This window comes from Sorex fumeus, unplaced genomic scaffold, assembly GCF_029834395.1.
Source record: "Sorex fumeus unplaced genomic scaffold, SorFum_2.1 ptg000043l, whole genome shotgun sequence".
NCBI lineage: Eukaryota > Metazoa > Chordata > Mammalia > Eulipotyphla > Soricidae > Sorex > Sorex fumeus.
This window is the reverse complement of record NW_026606100.1, coordinates 14,165,117-14,176,583: the sequence shown is the minus strand read 5'-3', so window position 1 is coordinate 14,176,583 and position 11,467 is coordinate 14,165,117. Positions and strand designations below refer to the sequence as shown.

The 11,467-nt window shown below is 36.9% G+C and overlaps 1 pseudogene; it reads right to left on the bottom strand.

The window, feature by feature from the left end:
• Nucleotides 1-11,085: 11,085 nt before the first annotated feature.
• Nucleotides 11,086-11,189, bottom strand: LOC130029989 (uncharacterized; annotated as a pseudogene).
• Nucleotides 11,190-11,467: the final 278 nt, after the last annotated feature.

The window sequence follows — 11,467 nt, the reverse complement described above, 5'->3', positions numbered from 1 at the left end:
ACCCTTTAATCACAAAGTGGCCTATTTCTATGACTTTCCCTTTTTGTCAATAACAGCTATTTATCAGGCACCAGATCTGTGCAAGGTCCTATAGCAACTCCCAGATAGACATACAGTAAATGAATAAGTAAGATTAATTTCCTTTAAGTAATATTTAAATACCTGTATACTTTTAATGCAACACAAAATTTTCTATTTTGAACTTAATAGAAAGCTCTCACCTCACTCTTTTTAATTTTCCAAGAGTTGTACAACTGTATGAGTTGGAATAATCAGTTAATTCACTACAAACATATCATTTCTCTCTTATTTATTAGTACTTGGAAAATATGAATTTTGAATTGTGAAATAATATAGATTAAACTGATTCAGGGAAAATGTACTTTAAATATCAACCTGGGGCCAGAATAATAAAGCAGTGGGAAGGGCACTAGCCTGAATGTATCCTAACCAGGTTTGGTCCCTGGGAGCACATATGATACCTGAACCACTGCCAAGGGTGATCCTTGAGCACAAAGCCAAGAGTGAACCCTGAGCACCATGAGGTGTGCCCCCCCCAAAAAAAAATTTAAAACAATCTGATATCATCAGATTTTGTTAGAAAACCTTGCTACAGTTCTAATTTTTTAAATCTATAGGTATTTCTCTTGAAGACCTTTTTGTTCCCAATTTGGGCCCATGCCTCCTGATAGACCATAGTAATTTTTGGGACATATTTTCATGTAGCATAGTCATCTGGACTTATGAAATCCAAAGGTGCAGAACCTTTCTTCTCTTTGTTTTCTCTCCTTCCAAAACAATTCCAAGATCTCTTCTCTTACCACTTATCTCTTCTATTCCTCAGTCTCTTTCATTCTCATCTTAGTAAATGGATAAGATATACATATCATATTTTTGAGGCAAGAATTCAATCTAGACAACCTTCAAATTACTTCTTAAAGTATTTGATGGATTCATTGTATTATATTTTCAGTAACAAAAATTCAGTTAATCAAAATTTAGGCAAAATATTAAAAATAAATATTAATTTTTCATGTGAAACTTATAGAAGCAGTATATTCCAGCTCAAAAAGTTGTTCATGCAGGTGAAGAATTAAATTAGATCAGACTCTAAAATCTTTCAATCAGTTGTCCCTTTTATTTATGCATATTGAGTAACATGATTAAGAAAGTGAGCTTATTTTATTTGTGAATTTAAATGCAAGATCATTACTACTTGTTTGTATTTTTTGGGACCAAGCCCGGAAATCTACCGAGAGTATCTTGCTCGCATGGCAAAGCCTGGCAAGTTACCCGTGATGTATTCAATATGCCAAACACAGCAACAACAAGTTTCATGATGGAGACATTACTGGGTCTGCTGGAGCAAATCGATGAACAATGGGAGGACAGTGACGATGACAGAGTGACAGTGACAGTGACTAAACACCTATAATCATCATTTTACTCTTCTACACTGTAAATGTAGTTATAGCATATGGAATAAAATTGTGAGGATTTAATAAATTAACATCTGTAAAGTATAACAATAATTGGCTCCTAAGTGGGCCTATAAGCATGCTTTTTTGTTACAAAGTAATATATGTAAAAGGCATCACCAGTTACTGACCACATAGTTTGGAAATTAGACATCTAAAATATCTAATAATATCTAATAATATAATATAAAAATATAACAAAGTATATGAAAATTCAAGATATATACTAGAAAAATTCCAAAACTGGAAAAGTTTTATTTTTGCATATTTTAATCAGTGAAGCAACAATGTGTTAAATATCAGAATTCATATATACATCGTTAAAAATAAACATTAAACAAACAATTACAAATTTGCCACCACAATCTTTTTCCTTCACCATTATATCCCTCTTTTGAGAAGTTAGGAATACAGGTTAAAATGAAGAAGGAATGCAGGAAGGGAGGGAATACTTTCAGGTTATATTTTGAAAATGCTCATTTTAAAGTGTTTATGTAGCTTGAATGAAGCATGTGGTTTCAAGTAAGTGTGTTTGTAAATAATAAATCCTATTTGATAAGTGTAATTTTTCACCACTAAGTGTGTTGAGATAACATTTGGAAAAATATTTTCATTTGACATAGCAGATTTTACCTGTATATTTTAATACTGAGTAGAGGTAAGGTGAATGTCATTTTTGATCTTATAGATTTGTACCACGGGTCTTAAACTGCAAAGCTATTGATGGCTAACATAATTCTATTCTGCTTATTAAGGGTTTCTCATGTTCCCATCTTATGTAATATTTTTTAAAATTTGAATTAAATCATGATAATTTAAGTCTACTTTACCCAAATAAGGAGGCATTGAGACCTCTAGTTTTCTGATAATGGGCCTACGTTTATTGTGTGTATATTTAAAACTAGCACCATATCATTTAAAACTAGGAGATTGAACAATAACATACAAATAGACACTCTTTGGTTTGATTTCAATGTTTGATACCATAGATTTAGGAATTATTTAAGATAAGATGCAAAATAGAGACAAGAGATATATCAGTAGGCTAAGCACATACTTTGCTTACCAGAGTTAAGGCCCTAGTTCATTTCTCTACAACACATGGTCCCCTGAGAACCACATGGATGACCCCCTCCCCCCCACCAAGAACAATCTGAGACCAGCCTTCAAGTACCTCATGTGGCATTGCCAACGAACAAACAAATTCAAAGAAAAAAATAAAGTTTAGCATTTTATTATAGGATATAAGAGATGCTAATAATGAAACACTTCGTCACTATATATCACAGTTAAATTTCTGTGTTCCAATATTAGATAAAAAACAACAATGCACTCAATTTTAGAAGAGCAGAAAATGAAATTGATCTGAATAAATTGGTCACAGTATCATCCCCTCCAGCCCTCACCCCCACAAATAACTCTATTTCTCTTAAATTAAAAGTGTATTAGAAACTTCTAGTTCCCGTTAATATTTCCTTTGTCTTTCTTGATTTGTCATTCAGTGTGCCTTCATTGCAAACTAATAAGAAAAGGTTTGTAACAAATAGTTCTAAATTATAATTGTCATTATATTTCCAGTTTCTGTTGCCAAGTTTAAATATGTTGCAGGTTCTGAATTATCCAAAGGAACGAATCTGAAAGTTTGATGTCAGGTAACTAGAATATTAAAGAACTCATAGAAAGAGCACAAAACAGGAAAATCTCAATTTATGAAAGCAAAATAACTACGAATTTAGAATAACTGCCTATGATAGGGATAATCATGTCACCAATGGCTTATATTTTAAAGAACATATTAATTCAGACTCTATGCTGACAAATACTCAAAAAATAATATTAGTGTTAAAAGAAACTGCAGATTCAGTTACGTGATAGTATGAAGAAATGTTGATACGTTCTATTTTGGATATGTTGAAATTAGGTTAATAATGGGAAATTGAAAGATTTAGGAACTACTAAAATTTGAGACTCCAACATACAACTTACCAAGAGAAAACATTTAAACACACGCACACATGCATATATTTATCAATTTCAGATTTATTTTGTTTGGGGAAGGGATTTACCCTGCAGTGGTCAGAACTCACTCTTGGCTCTGTGCTCAGGGATCATGGATGGGGCTTGGGGTATCATATGTGGTGCTAGGGATTGAACACAGGTCAGACTCAGATTGACCACGTTATTGGCGAGTACCCTTTCCATTGAACTACCACTCAAGACCCCAGTCAGATTTTGTTTTTAGAATTTCTCTTCAGGCAAAAGTCAAAGAAAGCAAAAGAGGGGAGTGTTTTTCTCAGGTTTATGTGCTTACAGCATTTGTGAGCTCAGGGATGCTCTCATTGGTTAGGGAAAATGCAGACAAGAGTTGCTTACATTTGCATATGTCCTTTAATTTTCAAGTCAAGGAAATTAAAATTTACCCATATTCAGAGAGAGAAAATTTTACAGTTATCATTGAAAGAATCAGTTGAGCTGAAGCAGTACAGTCCAAACACATTAAAACAAGAACTGACAAAATTAGAATAATGTGTTGTTATATTTCTGTAAATATAGTAGCAAACATTTAATAGGAAATTGTGCAAGGTATCATTTTTATGTTAGAGGAATCTACAGAAAATTACAGGGTAAGGACATTCATCAGTTCCAGATTTTGATGTATTAAATATTAAAATTTATTCATTTCATTTTTCATTTCATCATCCTGTTATTCGTCGATTGCCTCGAGCAGGCCCCAGTAACGTCTCTTTCATCCTTGCCCTGAGATTATATTCAAGGCTATTTAGGAGAATGAGACCCATCATTGTTACTGGTATTTGGCATATTTGGTACGCCACGGGGAGTTTGCCAGACTCTGCCCTGTGGGCAGGCTACATTCAATAGCCTGCAATTTATTCTTTGATATATATTTGAATGTGAAATAAATATACCTGTCTGACATCTTAAAAGTCCTGGGAAAGACAGGTGATAAATAGAAATCAATAGAAATATGATAGAGATACTTTTACATTTATTTTTATATCTATAACATATAGATGAGAGAGTGGTTTTCAATTTATCTAATGATTCAGAAACACATAAATACTGCAAATGCTATCATAATGTCATGATTCCAAATATTTAAGTGCATTATGTTTAACCCTGTAAGAGAAAATAGACCTAATATCAAGCATGTGGTCTGGTGAATTTTAACATTGCTGATTGTAATGATGAATGTTCATAATATTTGGGTAGCACAGCACTGTAGCACTGTCCTCCCATTGTTCATCAATTTGCTGAAGCGGGCACAGCAATGTAACATCTCCACTGTGAGACTTGTTACTGTGTTTGGCGTATTGAATACGTCATGGGTCATGATTCTAATAGTGTTAATCTTGATGATTTTCTATGTGTACATTTACTTCAACCCACCACCACAAAAGTGCTAAAGGTTTGACATCAATGTTACTTCTAGTCCACCTCATTTTTCTCCTCTACGTACTCTACCAAGCCCGTAGTCCTCTCACTTCGAGAATTTGGGACCAAGGATTCAATATCATAAGCTATTGTCTGTTTCCTTGTTTCTCTGGTCACAGCTGAGTGAGATACTCGCTATTTGTGTGCTCCTCTCTTTAGCTTCAACTATCAGGTTCCTCCCCTTCCAATAAAGCTACAGCCAAGTAAAGGATTTTCTCTTTTCTGACAGCTACCTAGCATTTCATTAGGTATACCCACAACATCGTCTTTGGATGTTTTGTTTCAGTCCCATCTGGTTGTTGTGCTAAGTGCTAAAATGAACATAGCACTGTAGCACTGTCCTCCATTTGTTCATTGATTTGCTCGAGCGGACATGAGTAACATCTCACGACAAATTGTGAGACTTGTTACTGTTTTGACATATCAAATTCATCACGGGGAGCTTGCCAGGCTTTGCGCTGTGAGCAAGATACTCTCAGAAGCTTGCCGGGCTCTCTGAGAGGGGCAGAGGAATTGAACCCAGGTCAGCTGCATGCAAGGCAATTGCCCTACCTGCTGTGCTACCGCTCCAGCAGTGAACATAGTGCGAATATATTATTTTTTTAAATAATGCTTCTCTGTTTGATGCCAACAAGTAGATTCATTAAGTAATACAGGGCTAGAATAGTAGTAGAGCAGTCAGTGCATTGCCTTGCATGCAGTGGACTCGGATTCAATCCCTGGCACCCCAGTTCCCTACGCTTCCAGTAGTGATACCTGATGGTAGAACCAGGAGTAAGCCCTGAGCATAACATCCTCCCTGCCAAAAGAGAAATAAATAAATCCCATAAGATGGGCTGAAGTGATAATACAGCAGATAAGGTGTGGCATTCCATGGGGCTGGCCAGAGTTCAATTTCTGGCACCTAGTATGGTACCCTAAACATGTTCAGGAATAATTCCTGAGTGCAGAACCAGCAGTAACCCCGAAACATCCCTGATTATGCCCCAAAGTGAAAAAAAATTATATAAAAAACAAAATGAATATTAATACTTCTTTAATCACAATGGAATTTAGGTAGTTCTGTTAACTACAAATGGCAGTAATATGCCTCTTCAATAAAAGCAGCAACTACTTAGTTTTATTTACTTTTGAAGCCATAAAATTGATTGCATACACATACAACCATTTTGATAAATAAATTAGTAAAAGTTCCATGTCAAGTTGAAATTATTGAGGCCACCAAGTAAAGCTATTCCTAAGTATCAAAATATAAAAAGCACAAATGAATGTGGAGCTAGTTTCATCAAGCACTAAAGTTTGGAAGAAAAGTCTTACATTTTATAATTGATTTAAACTCAAATCTAATTGTATCTCCTTCAAGGTAGGTCAGCAGGAGGTGCTGCATCAATACCTCTGAGAGGATTGCTTAATATAAGACAATTAAAGACTTATTGCATGCCTTTATGTATGTTTTGGATGTTCTATCACTTTTCTCTTTATAAAGCTTCCTTATGAAAAATGCCCCATTTAAGAACTTAAGGTTGTATAATTTAATATTTTATTATTAATTCAATGTTCTGGTATATTATTTTTCAAATCTCCAAAGTAAATCCGTTTTAAATTTTATCAAAAGTATGTTTATTCACTTTTCTTCCATCTCCTATTCTCGAATCTCTTAAGATACTAGTAATGTTAAGGTTCTATTTTACAGAACTTTTTATAAATACTTTATAAACTTCTAGCATTTGCCCTATTAAATGACATACAATATTAATTAAATTGTGATTCATTTTACAGAATAATGCTTTGTGTTTAGCAGCTTCTCATCTGCATGCATGGGGATGATCTGGCAACCTGCTGCAACATCTGTTTTTCAATTAATAGCCAGAAATCACTCTGCTGATTTCAGGGTCTTAAGTTATTGTCTGAGGTATGGCTTTTTTTGCCCCATCAGAAAAAGTTGCTTAGTTTTTTGTTCAGGGTTTGTATCCAGTTAGAGCACACTCCTGACTGCTCAGGTGTTACTCGTGTGTGTTTTGGGTGCCCAGGATTTGAAATCTAGCCAGCTATGTTCATGGTAAGCACCTTAGCTCCTGTACTATATATTCAGCAATAGAGTAGCTTCTTAATAAGAGATAAGAAAAAAGTCAAATTTGAGTGACAAGAAAAGTTATTGTCAGTAGGAAACAAAACTTGGTGTGATTGTTTTATTTCTAATACACAATCTCTGTATTGTGTATTAGATTGATATATATATACATCTATATTCATCATATAGATGAATCATTGATTCATTCGAATGCCTAACAACCCAAATCGGACAATTACACTTGAATAGATGTGGCTCACTACCTGCAGTTTCTATCTTTGTTGTCTATGCACCAACATCCAGTTATGGTGAAAGAGAAACTGAGAAGTTCTACATGGAGCTGAAGAAGTTCTATAAAGAAGATCACACCTTCTACAAGATCATTGTCGGTGATTTTAATGCCAAGATAGGACCAAGAAGATCAGTCGATGAACTCCACATCGGGACCCATGGCCTAGAATGGAACAAACATGGTGACAGACTGTCTGAGTTCATCATGTCAACCAAAACCTTTCATGGTAACTCACAGTTCCAAAAGGCTGACTCTAAACGTTGGACATGGGAGTCTCCCGATGGACAGTTCCACAATGAAATAGACCACATCATCTTCATTCGGCAGTTTTGCCTAACCAATGTTGCTGTTGTCCCAAAATTCCAAACGGGATCAGACCACCGTCTTCTTCATGCAAAATTCTACCTCACAGAACGAGGAGAAAAGAATGCAAGGTTTAAGAAGAGGACTCCCAGAACGACCACCAACTGGGAGCTCTTTGGCTCTGTTGCGGCAACATGGGAAGATGCAGTCATTGACAACATTGATGAGGAATATGATCGAATGATTCAACACCTCCATGATTGTGCGAGGAATGCCAAGAGAGAGATAACCACAAAAAAACCGCCTTTCTTCGAACACTCTTGAACTTATTCTCCAGCGTGGCTTGGCACATGCCTCAGGCAACCACAAGCGAACATCCGAACTGGCAAAACAGTGCAGAGAAGCCATCAAGGATGACCTCAAAAACAGGAGAGCAGCAGTAGTGGTAGATGCGGCAGAAGCTGGGAAAAGCATTCGTAAAGCCCGCCTGTCCTTCACCAACTACAAAACCAAGATGACTGCCCTCCGACATCATGATGGATCTATCACATCTTCCAGAAGGGCAATGGAGAAGATTATTCATGACTTCTACTCAGATCTCTTTAATAACCACGTCCACTTGCCAACATACCACATACCACATGATGGATATGTCGTTCCCAATGTTATCCCTTCCGAAATCCAACATACCATCTCGTCGGTAAAGAAACAAAGAGCACCTGGCCCAGACAAGATCAGACCTGAACACCTGAAGAACTTACCATCAGTACTCATCAATATATTGGCTCGGCTCTTCACACGCTACCTATCTGAATGCAAGGTTCCATCCCAATGGAAAACCAGCAGGACTACTATAAAAGAAGGGAGACATCCACGACATTGGCAACTATCCCCCAATCTGCCTATTGTCTGTTGTCTACAAACTGTTCACTCGAGTCATCCTGAACAGGATTAGCAGAACACTAGATGAAGGACAACCTTGTGCACAAGCCAGATTCCGAAAAGGATTCAGTACCATCGACCATATCCACACGATTACTAAGCTCATTGAGATTTCTCGGGAGTATAAGATGCCGCTCTGTCTAACGTTCATTGATTTAAGAAGGCCTTTGATTCTCTTGAGACGGAAGCGGTTATGGAAGCCCTAGCCAATCAGGGCGTACAAACTCAATATATCAGGATCCTTCGTGAGCTCTATTGCGGATTCACTACCAAGATCTCACCATTCTACAAAGAAGTAATCATCCATATCAAGAGAGGGGTTCGGCAGGGTGATACCATTTCACCAAAACTCTTCAGTGCCACCGTCGAGAACATCATGCAACAACTGGAATGGGAAAGCATGGGAGTGAAGATAGATGGTCGGCAACTACACCACCTCCACTTTGCTGATGACATTGTTCTAATAACACCAAACATCAGCCAAGCTGCACAATTGCTGAACGACTTTAACCGTGAATGTGGAAAGGTTGGACTACAGCTGAATCTTACTAAGACAATGTTTATGAGAAACAGCCTTGTTCCTGATGCCCCATTCGCTCTCAACGGAACCACCATCTCTGAATGCAACAGTTATATATACCTAGGTCGAGAAATCAACGTGATGAATGACCTGGCACCTGAGTTGCGCAGGAGGAAGAGAGCAGCTTGGAATGCCTTCAAGAACATTGAAGAAATAACTAAAAGGACAAAGAACCTCCAGCTACGAGCACATCTCTTTGATTCCACTGTTCTTCCTGCATTAACATATGCCTCAGAGACCTGGACCCTACGAAAACAGGATGAGAACGCTATTCGGGTCTCTCAAAGAGGAATCGAAAGAGCTATGCTTGGGATATCACGATTCACTCAAATGAGAGATAGAATCCGGAGTTCTGATCTTTGTCAACGCTCAAGAATCAGGGACGCTGTCCCATTTGCCAAGACATCAAAAATCAAATGGTCTGGACATGTAATGAGGTTTACAGACAACCGCTGGACTAGAGCCATTACTGATTGAATTCCACGGGACATCAAAAGATCACATGGACGCCCACCTACAAGATGGTCAGACTTCTTCGTCAAGACCCTGAATGATAGGTTTGAGGCTCTGCATGTTCCTAGAACGAACAGATACCATTGGGCTACACTAGCATGCAACTGGGATGAATGGAGATGTTACTGGCACCTGCTCGAGTAAATTGATGAATAACAGGGATTAAGTGATTAAGTGACACAATCTCTGTGTTATCTACTCAAACATTCTGATCCACTTTTAGTTTTGTTTTTGTGTTTTGTTTTTTTGGGACCATGACCAGTGATCTCAGTTCAGAGCTTAAGGGATGCCATGAATGCCTTTCATATGGGATGCCAGCTTGGCCACATGCAAGATAAGCATCTGATCCACTCTATTATCTCTGTAGCCTTTATACCTGCTTTTAAGTCACAGTCATAAGTAATTGGTACTCACTTAAAATTTTGTCATTTTATGGTGAAAATAAATGTTTGAAGAAACCTGTTTTCTAACTAATAAAATTTATATCATGTAAGGAAGATACTGTCACTATCACTGTTCTCCTGTTGTTCATTGATTTGCTTGAGCAGGCCCAGTAACCTCTCCATTTTGAGACTTGTTACTGTGTTTGGCATATTGAATACATCACAGGTACCTTGCCAAGCTTTGCTGTGCGGCGAGATACTCTCCGTAGCTTGCCGGGCTCTCCGAGAGGGGCGTAGGAATCGAACCCGGCTTGGTGGGGCTGGCTGCGCACAAAGCAAACGCCCTACTGCTGTGCTATTTTAATATTTAAGTCGATATCCTACACCAATATTGGAGGTCAATGGTAACATAAAATAGATCAATTATAATTTTTATTATAACTATAATATAGTTGTTACTTAATTGAATTTGGAGAAAATTATAATTTTCCTGATGTAACAATAGCATCTTAGATCTAGAGCTATAGTACATCTGGTAGCATGCTTACCACAGTAAGCCCAGGTTCAATCCCTGACACCCCATCTATTCCCCAAGTACTTTTCAGGAGTGATCCTTTGGCAAAGAGCCAGTGGTAAGCCCTGAGCACTGCAAGTATGGCCCAGAACAAACAAAATAGGCATCTAATGTAGTATATACAGATACTGATTTGCAGTGATAGAGACCCAAAATATTTCATGATAGTAGGGTTCAATGTCACTTTATTTTAAAATTACCATGGTTGTCACTTAAATTATTTTTCTATTGAATCAATATCAAATAATTTTCTTAAATTGTGACTGTGTTCTCATATAAATTCTGATTTATAGAATTTTATAATGCCATTGTGTAAATATTGCCATTAAAACTGAAAGCAAGGGATTTCCAGTATAATATTTATGAATCTGTAGATTTTTGAGTAGGTATACACAATCTTTTGGAAACTCCCAAGTGCTAGCAGCTCCCACATATTTATGTTATATAAAATAAGTTGATTATACAGATGTGATGTTTATTTCTCCCTTGTAATTTAATAAACTATAACTAGCTTAAGACAATTAGTTTTTTTTTTTTTGGAGATTAACTGTGAAGGAACAGATACTACACTTGATCTTAGCCAAAAGGCTGAGAAGCAATAAAGTGAAGACCTGGCAAGCTCCCCGTGGGATATTCGACATGCCAAACTCAGTAACAAGTCTCACACTGGAGACGTGACTGGGCCCACTCAAGCAAATGGATGAAAAATGTGAGGACATTGCTACAACTATGAAGGAAATTTGGATGAGGTTCAGTTTTCCCCAAGTGCTAGAAATAGAACAAAGAAAACATATGATATCTATACTCATTATAGGAAAAGCTTCTCATTTTGCCAAGTTATGCTCTAACTTTACATTGGTATTTTTATAGTTGTACAG